The sequence below is a fragment of the Arachis duranensis genome, chromosome 7 (genome assembly GCF_000817695.3).
Source record: "Arachis duranensis cultivar V14167 chromosome 7, aradu.V14167.gnm2.J7QH, whole genome shotgun sequence".
Lineage (NCBI taxonomy): Eukaryota > Viridiplantae > Streptophyta > Magnoliopsida > Fabales > Fabaceae > Arachis > Arachis duranensis.
The window spans coordinates 64,702,581-64,713,012 of NC_029778.3; the positions used below are offsets into that span (position 1 = coordinate 64,702,581).

General features: G+C 39.6%; 1 non-coding gene across 1 annotated transcript; it reads right to left on the bottom strand.

The window, feature by feature from the left end:
• Positions 1-670: 670 nt before the first annotated feature.
• Positions 671-777, bottom strand: LOC127740807 (small nucleolar RNA R71). The gene has a single exon (XR_008001664.1). It is a non-coding gene; the product is annotated as a small nucleolar RNA R71 (small nucleolar RNA).
• Between the last annotated feature and the right edge of the window lie 9,655 nt (positions 778-10,432).

A 10,432-nucleotide genomic window follows, 5' to 3' on the forward strand; every position in this document is an offset into this window, starting at 1 on the left:
TTTTGTTTTGCCTTTCATAATTGCATGCTTTCATTGCCTCCTCAGTTGAATGACACGGTCGCTTCCAGACCCGAGCTTGGCCACTTTTGACCCAAAAATTGAAAGAACTTTAACTCGTATAAGGCAAGCTCGGCGTCGGCTAGCTTTCGTGAATAGTGAAGTGGGTTCCCTTGAGGACATTTCCCATTCACTATCACCACCTATCTGTGACTATCATTCTCCAATCAACGAGGAGACTCTATATTCATCTGTGGAGAGTTTTGAACTGTCTTTGAGTGACTCACATGACACCGTCATGGTGGACCCACCTCGAAGGATTACCTTGAAGGAGGCCAGAGCTCCTGATCTTGCCTTGCAACCACTTCAGATTCTATATCTGGCCTTAGATCCAAATTTTGAACTTAAGTCTGGCACAATTAACTTGCTTCTCAAGTACAATGGATTGCCTGGGGAAGATCCTCTGAAGCACCTTAAGGATTTCCAAGTTGCATGTGCAACTGCAAGAAGACATGGAGCGGATGAAGCCGCGGTGTTGGTCTTTGCTTTCCCTTTCTCTTTGGAAGGAAAAGCGAAGGAATGGTTTTATACTCACTCGGGGAAAGTTAGATCCAATTAGGACTTGTTGCAGAAAGAATTCTTGGAAAAGTTCTACCCTCCCCAGAAAACAGGCAAGCTGAGAAGAGAGATTTCTTGCATTGTGCAACAGGATGGGGAGAATTTGTATGAATATTGGGAGAGATTTAAGAAGTTCCTAGAAGCTTGCCCTCACCACTGGATAGATGAGTTGGTTTTGAGTAGTTATTTCTGTCAAGGAATGCACCACCAAGATAAGCTTCTCTTGGATACCGCGAGTGGAGAATCATTGACCAAAAATAAGACCGCAGCAGAAGCATGGGAAGTTATATCGGACCTAGCGAATTCTACTCAACACTCAAGGGCTAGAGTCCACAACCAAAAGCTATAAGTGAGGTTTCTCCCTCTGGAGATGCTATTTTGACTAAGACCCTTGGTGAGAAGACAATTTTGTTGAGGCAAATCACCCAAGGACAACAAATTTCTCAAGCTTTGATAAATGTCCCACCTCAACCTCCTAGGACCGAAGGACCAACAAGGATATGTGGTGTTTGTTCTTGTACTACTCATTACACCGATGAGTGTCCTCAAATTCAAGAGGACACTACATTGGCAGTTGTTAACCCCTATCCACAAAGACCCAACTACAACCAAGGACCCTACCACATGGAGGTAATCAAAACTAAGGGTGGAGGGATAACTCAAACCAAAGGTGGAACCAAGCTCCCCAAGCTTAAACCAATCAAAATGCTCAAGTCTACTACCATCAACATCCCCAAGGCCAACCACAATACTAACAACCATATCAACAACCCCCACAACCTCCATCTCAAGTGAAGAATCAACATTCAAACAGTAGATCCAATCCTACTCAAGTTAACCAAGCTCTTCCCTCCAATCAATCCCACATGAATGACACAATCTATACCTTCATGCAAGAACAAAGAGAGTTCCATAAAAAACAAGATGCTTACATGGCTACAATAGCCAAAGCTGTTACCCGTTTGACTCTCCCTTCTCAAACCACACAAAGCACCCAACAAGCTTCAACCTCAAGTAGTTTACCCTCCTAACCTCAATCCAATCCTAAAGGAAGCATAAACGTCATTATTCTTAGGAGTGGTACTAAGTTGGATAAGAATGTGACTATACCTTCAAAGTTGAATGAGGAGATAAACAATGAGGCAAGAGATGAAGTAGAGGTGATGAGGAGTGAAGATGAAAATATTGATAAGGATGAAAAAGAACCACCGAAGGTCAAGGAGCCAAAGAGAAAGACCTTGCTTGAAGAGCCTTTGCCCATTCCATTCCCAACTATAGCTAAGAAAGCAAAGAAGCAAAAAGTTCTTGACCCCACTATGGTGGAAGTTTTTGAGAAAGTTGAAGTTACCGTCCCTCTCTTTCAAGTCATTCAACAAGTGCCGAAATATGCCAAGTTCCTCAAGGATATTTGCACTCACAAGGACAAGCTTGACAACCTCAACAAAAAGATGGTAGATGACTCTATTTCTTCTTTACTTCCTGAAAAATGCAATGATCCCGACCCATGTTTGGTCGCTTGTTTGATTGGTGGGACTAAGTTCATGGACTGTATGTGTGATTTGGGGGCGTGTGTGAACATCATGCCACTCCCCATCTATGAGAGATTGAACTTAGCACCTCTTAAGAGATCCGGTGCGAGATTTGTATTAGCCGACAAGAGTATTGTGTCAGTTGTGAGGATTGCAGAGAATGTCACTGTCAATATTCAAGGATTGCTCTTTCCAGCTGATTTTTTCACATCTTGGAGACCCCTCTTATTGACTCAACCAAGCCATCATCAATACTCCTTGGACGACCATTCTTGAAGACAGCCCGTTTCAAGTTTGATGCACACTCGGGAGTCTATTCTTTTGAGTCAGATGGCAAGTTAGTCAAGTTCACTTCGGAGGAGTCTGACAAGCCCATTCGTGGAGCTTACTCTGTTTTTGGATGTGACATAGTTGAAGACAAGGTAAGTGAAGATGGCAAGGAGCAAGGAAAAGAGGATAGTGCAAAGGAGTCAAATTCAAAGGATCATGCTCAACCAAGGAATTGGAAATTTTTCTCTTTGGGAAAGTTCCTAAGTGACCAATTAAGCCATGCAAGTCCAACTTAGGACTCTAAACCAAAGTGCTTGGTGGGAGACACCCCACCATGGTGACATTTTTCTAGCTTTATCTCTTGTTTATAGCTTTTTTAACTATTTGTTTTCTTGTGATATAATGCTTAGCTTAGGTTTGTTTGATGATTTTGAGTTGTGTAAGTTAAATTACTTGTGGACTATGATTTTGTGCTTGTTTGAATGATATGGGGTTGGTATGTTGGTGTACTAAGGTTAGGAACCTTAGTTTTAAAGAGAAAAGAAAATTCTAAAACAGGGCATCTGTGCGTGCACACCAAGCTGTGCGTACGCACAATATGGGGTTTTTCGCCATCTGTATGGACGCATAAGCCTGTGCGTCCGTACACGCCTTAACATGCCCTCTGGTCACAGCGCCAGCACAGCCTGTGCGTGCGCACTGCCCCCTTTTCTCTGATCTGTGCGTGCGAACACTTGTGTGCGTACGCACGAGTCCCTTTTTACGCTTCATCTATGCGGCCGCACACACGTGTTCGCCCGCACACCCTTTGTTAGCCCCTCTGGTGTGGGCGAGGGAACAACCTGTGCATGGGAACAACCTCCCCCATTCTCGCTCTCTGTGCGTACGCACGAACCTTTGTGCACATGCACACCCACTTTTGTCCACATATATTAAAAAAACGTTCCTCTGTGCGAGCGCACGCTCTTGTGCACCCGCACGTTCTTTTGCAACCTCTCTGGTTGCAGCGTTTGCACACTGTGTGCGTTCGCACTCTCTCTAAGTTTTCACTTCTGTGCGTCTACACAGGTCGCGAACTGGGCGTTAATAGGGCGAGCTGCCCTGTTGAAAGGCAGCCTTCTTTTCTTTTCCTCTCTTTTTCTTGGCTGCCCTCTTCCTCTCTTATCTGCCTAGTCTCGCCGGTCAGCCTGCCGCCGACCACTGCCGCCGTCAGCCCACCACCAGAGACTACCATCCATCTCTCTCTTTTTCTTACTTCTCTTCTTTTTTCTTTTTTTCTTTTCCTCTCTTCTCTTTTCTCTTTTAACCACCGGTGAACTTTCTCCTCCAGTGCTCTTTCCGGCGAACCCAACCGCCGTGAATTCGCAGTGGCTATAAAAAGTGCAATTGTTCCTTCCTAGTTCTTGTTCTTTTCAACCTCTACACCTAAGGTTTTTTTTATCTTTCTTTTCTTGTCATGTTTATATTTTTGCAATTACTTTCTTTTCCTTTATGTTTGCTTAGATTAAATTTGTTGCTTTCTCAGTTGTTTCTTTGTATTGCAAAGTGTTGTTGCTTGATTACTGGGTTGATTTTGCTCAATTTTTAAGCCTAATTGTGATGCATCTGCACATTGCATATCACATGTTCAATAAAATGCCTCAATGAACATCTTGTTTGATTCATATGACTTGGCCATCATATGTTTTCAATTTATCTTTGGTTAAGCATATTGTATGAATTGTGAAAATTTGCTTGTGAATTTTGATGTCGATCACATTACTTTGCTAATGCATTTCATTGATGGTATACTTTGAGTTCAACCACCCATATTTTCGAAGATTTGTGTACCTTGTTCATGGGTGACTTTAATTATAAATGCATTGTGTTGGTAGAATTAGAGTCTCATTGTTCATCTTTGAATTTAACTTGAGTAATCACTTTACAATTGCTCAACTTTTGATGATGTCTTGATCAAGCATCTTTTGTCTTCCAATTAAGAGCATTGTATATGTGACTACCACATGTTGAGGATGAACAATTGACAATTCATTTTTTGGTTCTTGCTTGAGGTTGCTTCCATTTCTATGTTTCATATGTGCAACTTAAGCACTTAGTTGCGAAGTTTTGGACTTTGAATTACCTTAAGAGTGTGATTGCCGTTGTGTGCGGCCGGTGTGTATGTTCCAACCGCACACACCATTGGGATATACACACCGCCATTCTTATGAATCACATTATTTTCAAGCTTCCAACTAAGAACTTAGTTTTTCACTTCATTACGTGCTTCCTCATTGTTCTAAGTTTGTTGTTGTCCTATGACCTTGATATTTTCTGTTTTGTTTTTTTTAGGATGCGAAAGAAGGGTAAGAAACCGGTCATTTCACCGGTTGTGGAACCTTCAACCCGCGCATCAAGACCATACTTCATGGATCGCCCGAGTGATAACCCGGACACCTTGATCAACTAAAAAGTCGAGTTCCGATATGGAAAATTTGAAAAAAAGGCCAATCCATTGGGAACGGACGCTTAAGGTTCCGATCAAGTACAAAACGGTCATCCATGAGCGGATCGCCTCACTTCATTGGGAGTTTTTAGAGCAAGACCCAATTAAAGTCAATGAAACCATGGTGCGGGAATTCTACACCAACTACCAAAATTGGGAAGCGGAGTCGGTATTCCTCCGGAGTAAGAGGTTGGATACTTCCAACCGAGCTATTGAAGCTATTTTGAAGATCCCCTACATTCCACCCGAGTATGATGACTATTCAAGGATCAAGGCGAGCGTGTCCAGAGGAGGATGTCCTTGACTCCCATACTCAAGAGAATTGGCTATTCCGGTGCCTCATGGGAGTATAGCAAGGGGAGAAATTCTGTTCCCACATCTATAGCTTACTCCGATTTGAATGCCGAAGCTCGTATATGGCATCAAATCATGGTGGACTACATCATTCCCAGCACCCATGCCACCCATGTGAGATTCAAGAATGTGTTGCTAATTTGGGCTATCATGGAAGGCAAGAGTATAGCCATTGTACCGTTATTACGCACATCGATATGGAGACTGATTAAAAAGAAAAACATCAACATCCATTTTCCATCGATGGTGATGCGTTTGGCAACAGCAACGGGATAGAGTGGCGTTCGAGAGATATCATGTTCAGGGTCCCACGAGGCAACAAGTACATTTCGAGGGGAGATTTAGAGAGGTCAGCAACCACCACACCCTCTGAGAGGAAGACATCCACAGCACCACCACCAAGACTACCAACTTCGTCAACTGCTTTACCTTTTCTCCATTCTCTTCCAGAAGTATTCGAAGACATCTTGCACGATATCCACCACAAGGAGCATTTGGAGCAAAAGCGTTTTGAGTGGATAGCAGCAAGGCTAGAAAGAAGAGACCCCAGCCCACCTCCTAGAGCTTCATCCGAGATAGCTGGGGAGGAGCATGATGCAGTTGACCAACCCACTTCTGAGTCCACCAGCTGAAGGTGGCCCCCTCTTCATCCTCTCGGAGCATAATCATGCACGGAGGACCGTGCACAAACTAAGTGTAGGGGAGGATCAATGATTCCAAGGGGAGTAAAATTTCTCTTCTTAAGGTACTTTTGCAATGTTTCTTGTAGTACTTCTTTATTTTGATTAGTTTTATGTCTATTTTATCTTGTTTAGTTGCTTGTAAATATTTATTTATCATTTATGGATATTTAGTAGTTAGTACTTGCATGTTGCATGTTAGAATGAATAAGTTGGTGAAACACAAAGGAATTCCCATGAAATCTTTTTATAGGGCTTACCATTGATTGAATTGAAGGAAATATTATGTTTGTCGACTTGCTTGGAGTAAATTGTTTGTAGAACATGGAAAAGAGCTCGAACAACATACCTTGTGAGTCTTGAGCTTTAATAGATGGTTGCATATTTTCAACCATAGTGTTGTTCTTGTGTGTGATTACTACTCCTTTTTTATTGTGATAATTGATTTGCATGATTCTTTATGTCCTGTATTTGTGTTTGAATGTATTTGGCATGATTGAGGCCATTTTTTATGATAAACTCACTAACCTATATGGTCAACCCTTGCATGCACCTTTGTGAACTCCTTTGAGCCTATGAATCCCCTTTTGTTCTAATGATAGCACATTACTCCCCTTAAGCGGAAAACCATTGATGTCCTCGAATTACTCTTTGATTAGCTTGGGTGGATTAGTGTGTAAATTCTAAGTGTGGGGAGAATTTTGGGAAACATTGGTAATGGAGGCATAAGCTTATTGTGAAAATTTTTTTTGGCAATTAGGTAATGCTCATGCATTTCATTAATGAAGACATATGCATTCATAATTCAAATTTTGCTTCTTCCAAAAAAAATTGTGCATAACAAAGTATAAAATAAAGAGTTAAATAAAGGATGCATATGCCATGTTTGAAAAGAAAATGCATGAGTGAGGTGAGATAGAAAAAAAAAGGAAATGGATAGATAGGTTATATTGTTAAGTGTATATAGGTGATATAGGAATAGGTGGACACTCAAGCTAATCAAAGAACTAATTCTTTAAGTCCACTTAGCCATATTTCATCCTACCTGAACCCTAACCCCATTACAACCCTCTAAAGACCTCATGATAATTGTTATTCATGCATTAAATACTAGTTGATTGTTAGATGACTTGCAAATCTTTGAAAAGCATGATAAAAGGAGAATTGAGTGGTTAAACCCTAAACACTGATTGAATTGAGTGGATACACATCCGGTGAGGGGTTCGATCGCTCAATTCTATGTTCTTGCTCCTTATATTGTATCTTCATGCAAGTTATTTGATTGAATAACTTTGAAAATTTTGATTCAATTCATTGGACATTCATTTTAATGCATGAACTATTTGCATTAGCCCTCAAGCTTTCTTGTGATGGATTGGAATTTCATGGTTTGTTTCTACCAACTCTCGTCAAAGCTCATTTTTTTCTATTAGCCTTAGGATAGTTACATGCATTTAAGTAGTATATAGTGTAAGTCATTTTTCCTTTCATCTATCTCCTTTGAGTGTGTTTAGCATTAGGACATGATAGTGTTTAAGTGTGGGGAAATTGATGAATCCATATTTGATGATGAATTTTGGTTAGAATTGAATGGATTTCATAATATAAACTTGCACTTATTCCCTTTAATAGCATGTTTTTGAATCTTCCTCCCAAATTGTGCTTGATTATGAAAATATGCTCTTTTGTGCTTAGTTTGATCTATTTTTATTCCATTTGCCTTTCAGTCGATACCTTGATGTGTTTGTGAGTGATTTCAGGTGTATAAGGTAGGAATGGGATGGAGAAAATGGAAGAAGAGCATGCAAAGTGGAGGAAATTTGAAGAATCAAAGAAAATGAGCTCAGAGAGCTGTCCGTACGCACAGCCTCTTGTGCGTCCGCACAGGAGTCCAAGCAGAGCACGTGGATCATTTCGAGCGCGTCGCGCATCCTGTCAAGCATTGCCTAGTGTGCGTGCGCACAGCTACTTGTGCGTACGGATGGGTTAGGAATTTCGCAAAGTGTGCTGACACACACGTTTATGCGTCCGCACAGGTGTCCACGCATGACCTCATTAGAAAAGAATGTGACTCGTGATTTCAAGGCTTTGGAGGCCCATTTCTAAAGTCTTTTAGTTCATATTGGAAGGGAAATGAGACACACAACATAGCATACCATTATGATAGTCTTAGGAGTAGAATAGAAGGTTTTTAGTTTTAGTTTTTCTCTAAGTTTCTTATCTTCTCTATTAGGGTTTTATTGGGGTTTTACATTCCAAGTGCCATTTTCATTTTTGATCATTGGATTTTGCTAATCTCTTTGTAAGTATTCTCTTGTTATTACTCTTTATAGTTATATTGTCATTACTATTTCTTCTAATTCAAGTTATAGTTCAATTTCTCTCTTGCAATTTCACTTTCTTGTTGATGAATTTGATGTTTGATGTTTGTTCTATGCTTTCTTATGTTATTCTTGTTGATTGAGATCAATTATTGCTTTTACTTCCAAGCTCTTTCTTATTTTTCTCATGTTTAAACTTTTTGCCCACCAAGTGTTTGACAAAATGTCAAATATGATTTTAGGCTAAATTTTAGTCTCTTGGCTTGGGTAAAGTGAGCAATTGGGTTCCTAGAGTTAGAATGTCCAAAATTTAGTGTCAATCATTGGATTGTTAATTGTTCTTGTTCCCACTAATGCTAAGTTGTTGCTAAGGCAATTAGCAAGCAATTTAGGATTTGTGGGTTAAGAACACTTATGCTCATTTAACTTACCTTCTGATGTGAGGGTTGATCAAGTGAGATTAATCCAACATAATTGACATAGTTGTGGTTCCAACAAGGAAAGGATCCTTAGCTTACTCCAAGCCAAGACCCCTTTTATACTTTTAATCTTTCATACATTGCTATGTTGATCTCTTTTATACTTTACTTGTTCATATTACATAGTCGGTTCTTTAATTTCTTTATTAGTTCAATCATTACAATTTTGCATGTTCTTTTATTGCTTTATATGTTCATTTCTTCATTGACAATCCCTTGATTACTACAACCGGAATTTTCACACTCATTGCCTCTTAAGTGATTCCTTGGGAGACGACCCAGGAGTTTAAATACTCTTGGTTATTGTGTTTTGATTGTGACTATCTTTTGATTAAATTTGATTGGGAGTTAATTGTTGATCTAGACTATGCTTGCAACGAGATTCGATTTTGTGAAATTCTAGATTAACAATAATTCTCGTTATCACCACCGCTGGACATCGTCATTACCGTTGTTGGAGCTGTCGCCGCTGTTGGTGTTTGTTCCCGTCAGAGGTTCTCACCTTGTTGCCGTCACTGCTGCCTCCTGTCACCACCACGCTTCCACCATCTAAAGCCACCATCAGAGGTAATTTTTCTATATATTTTTATTTTTCTAGATTTTTATTTGTGAGTTTAAGGTTTTGTTAGGTATTTTATTAAATTATTAATTAATTTTGTTTAATGAAGTATGTGATTAGGATTTATTATGTTAATTTAGTGTGGTCAGAAATTAGATAATGTTAATGTAGGTTATGTTACGGTGAACTTAAGAGTGCTTGAGCTGCTGGAAGATTTTATTTCAATATTAAGAGTACTTGAGATGATCGAAGATTTTATTTGAGTTTAGTGAACGGGTTCTTTCAATTGCATTCAATTTATATCGTTTTTTGTTATGACTATTGTTAACATGGTAAAATTAAAATTAGGTTTTAATTAATTGCAAATTAGTTTTTGATATAGTTTCATCTTGTGAATCTAATAAGTTGTTCTTTTATTAGGACGGAGCTATTTTCTCTAAGATCAATTGGAGTTCACTTCTTTTTTAGTTTGTGCAATTGTTTTTCTGGATGGTTTTCTACCTCAGAATATACTGAATTATTTAAGTTTTATACTGGACTTACTTTTTCTAGGATAGAGTTTGTTACGTATTGCTTCAATATGGAAACGTAAGTCTTAAAGGGTATCTAGGTGTCCGTACTATAAGTGTCAGCTGACTAAGTGGTTAGGACCTTTGGATATAACACCTCATCTCTACTACGGTAGAGAATGGATATTGGATGTGGATGGAACATGGAGAGGTGGATGATCAAGGATTAATATGTCTGCCTCGAACTCCAATAAGTCTGAGGTTCAATCAACGAGAGTTCGAGTGGTTAGAGAACGAAAATGGAAGAAATCAATTGGGAGGATAACCAAGATACAATGAGATGGTGTTTGAAGCAACTGGTGATCCCAGCATGGAAGATGTTGAAGAAGAGGCTAACTTGGAGGCAAAGAGATTTTGTCGTTTGTTAGAATCTATAGTAAAACCTTTATTTGAGAGGTGTGTTTATTCGAAATTGTTTGCATGTGTTAGAATGATGGGTATTAAGTGTGAGTCAAATCATACACACAAGAGTCCTTTGATAAGTAGGCCACTCTTTGTAACGAATTAGTACTTGGCAGGACTACTGGCATCCCATGTAGCCACTACGAAGAAAAGAAGTTAGTTTCGAAGT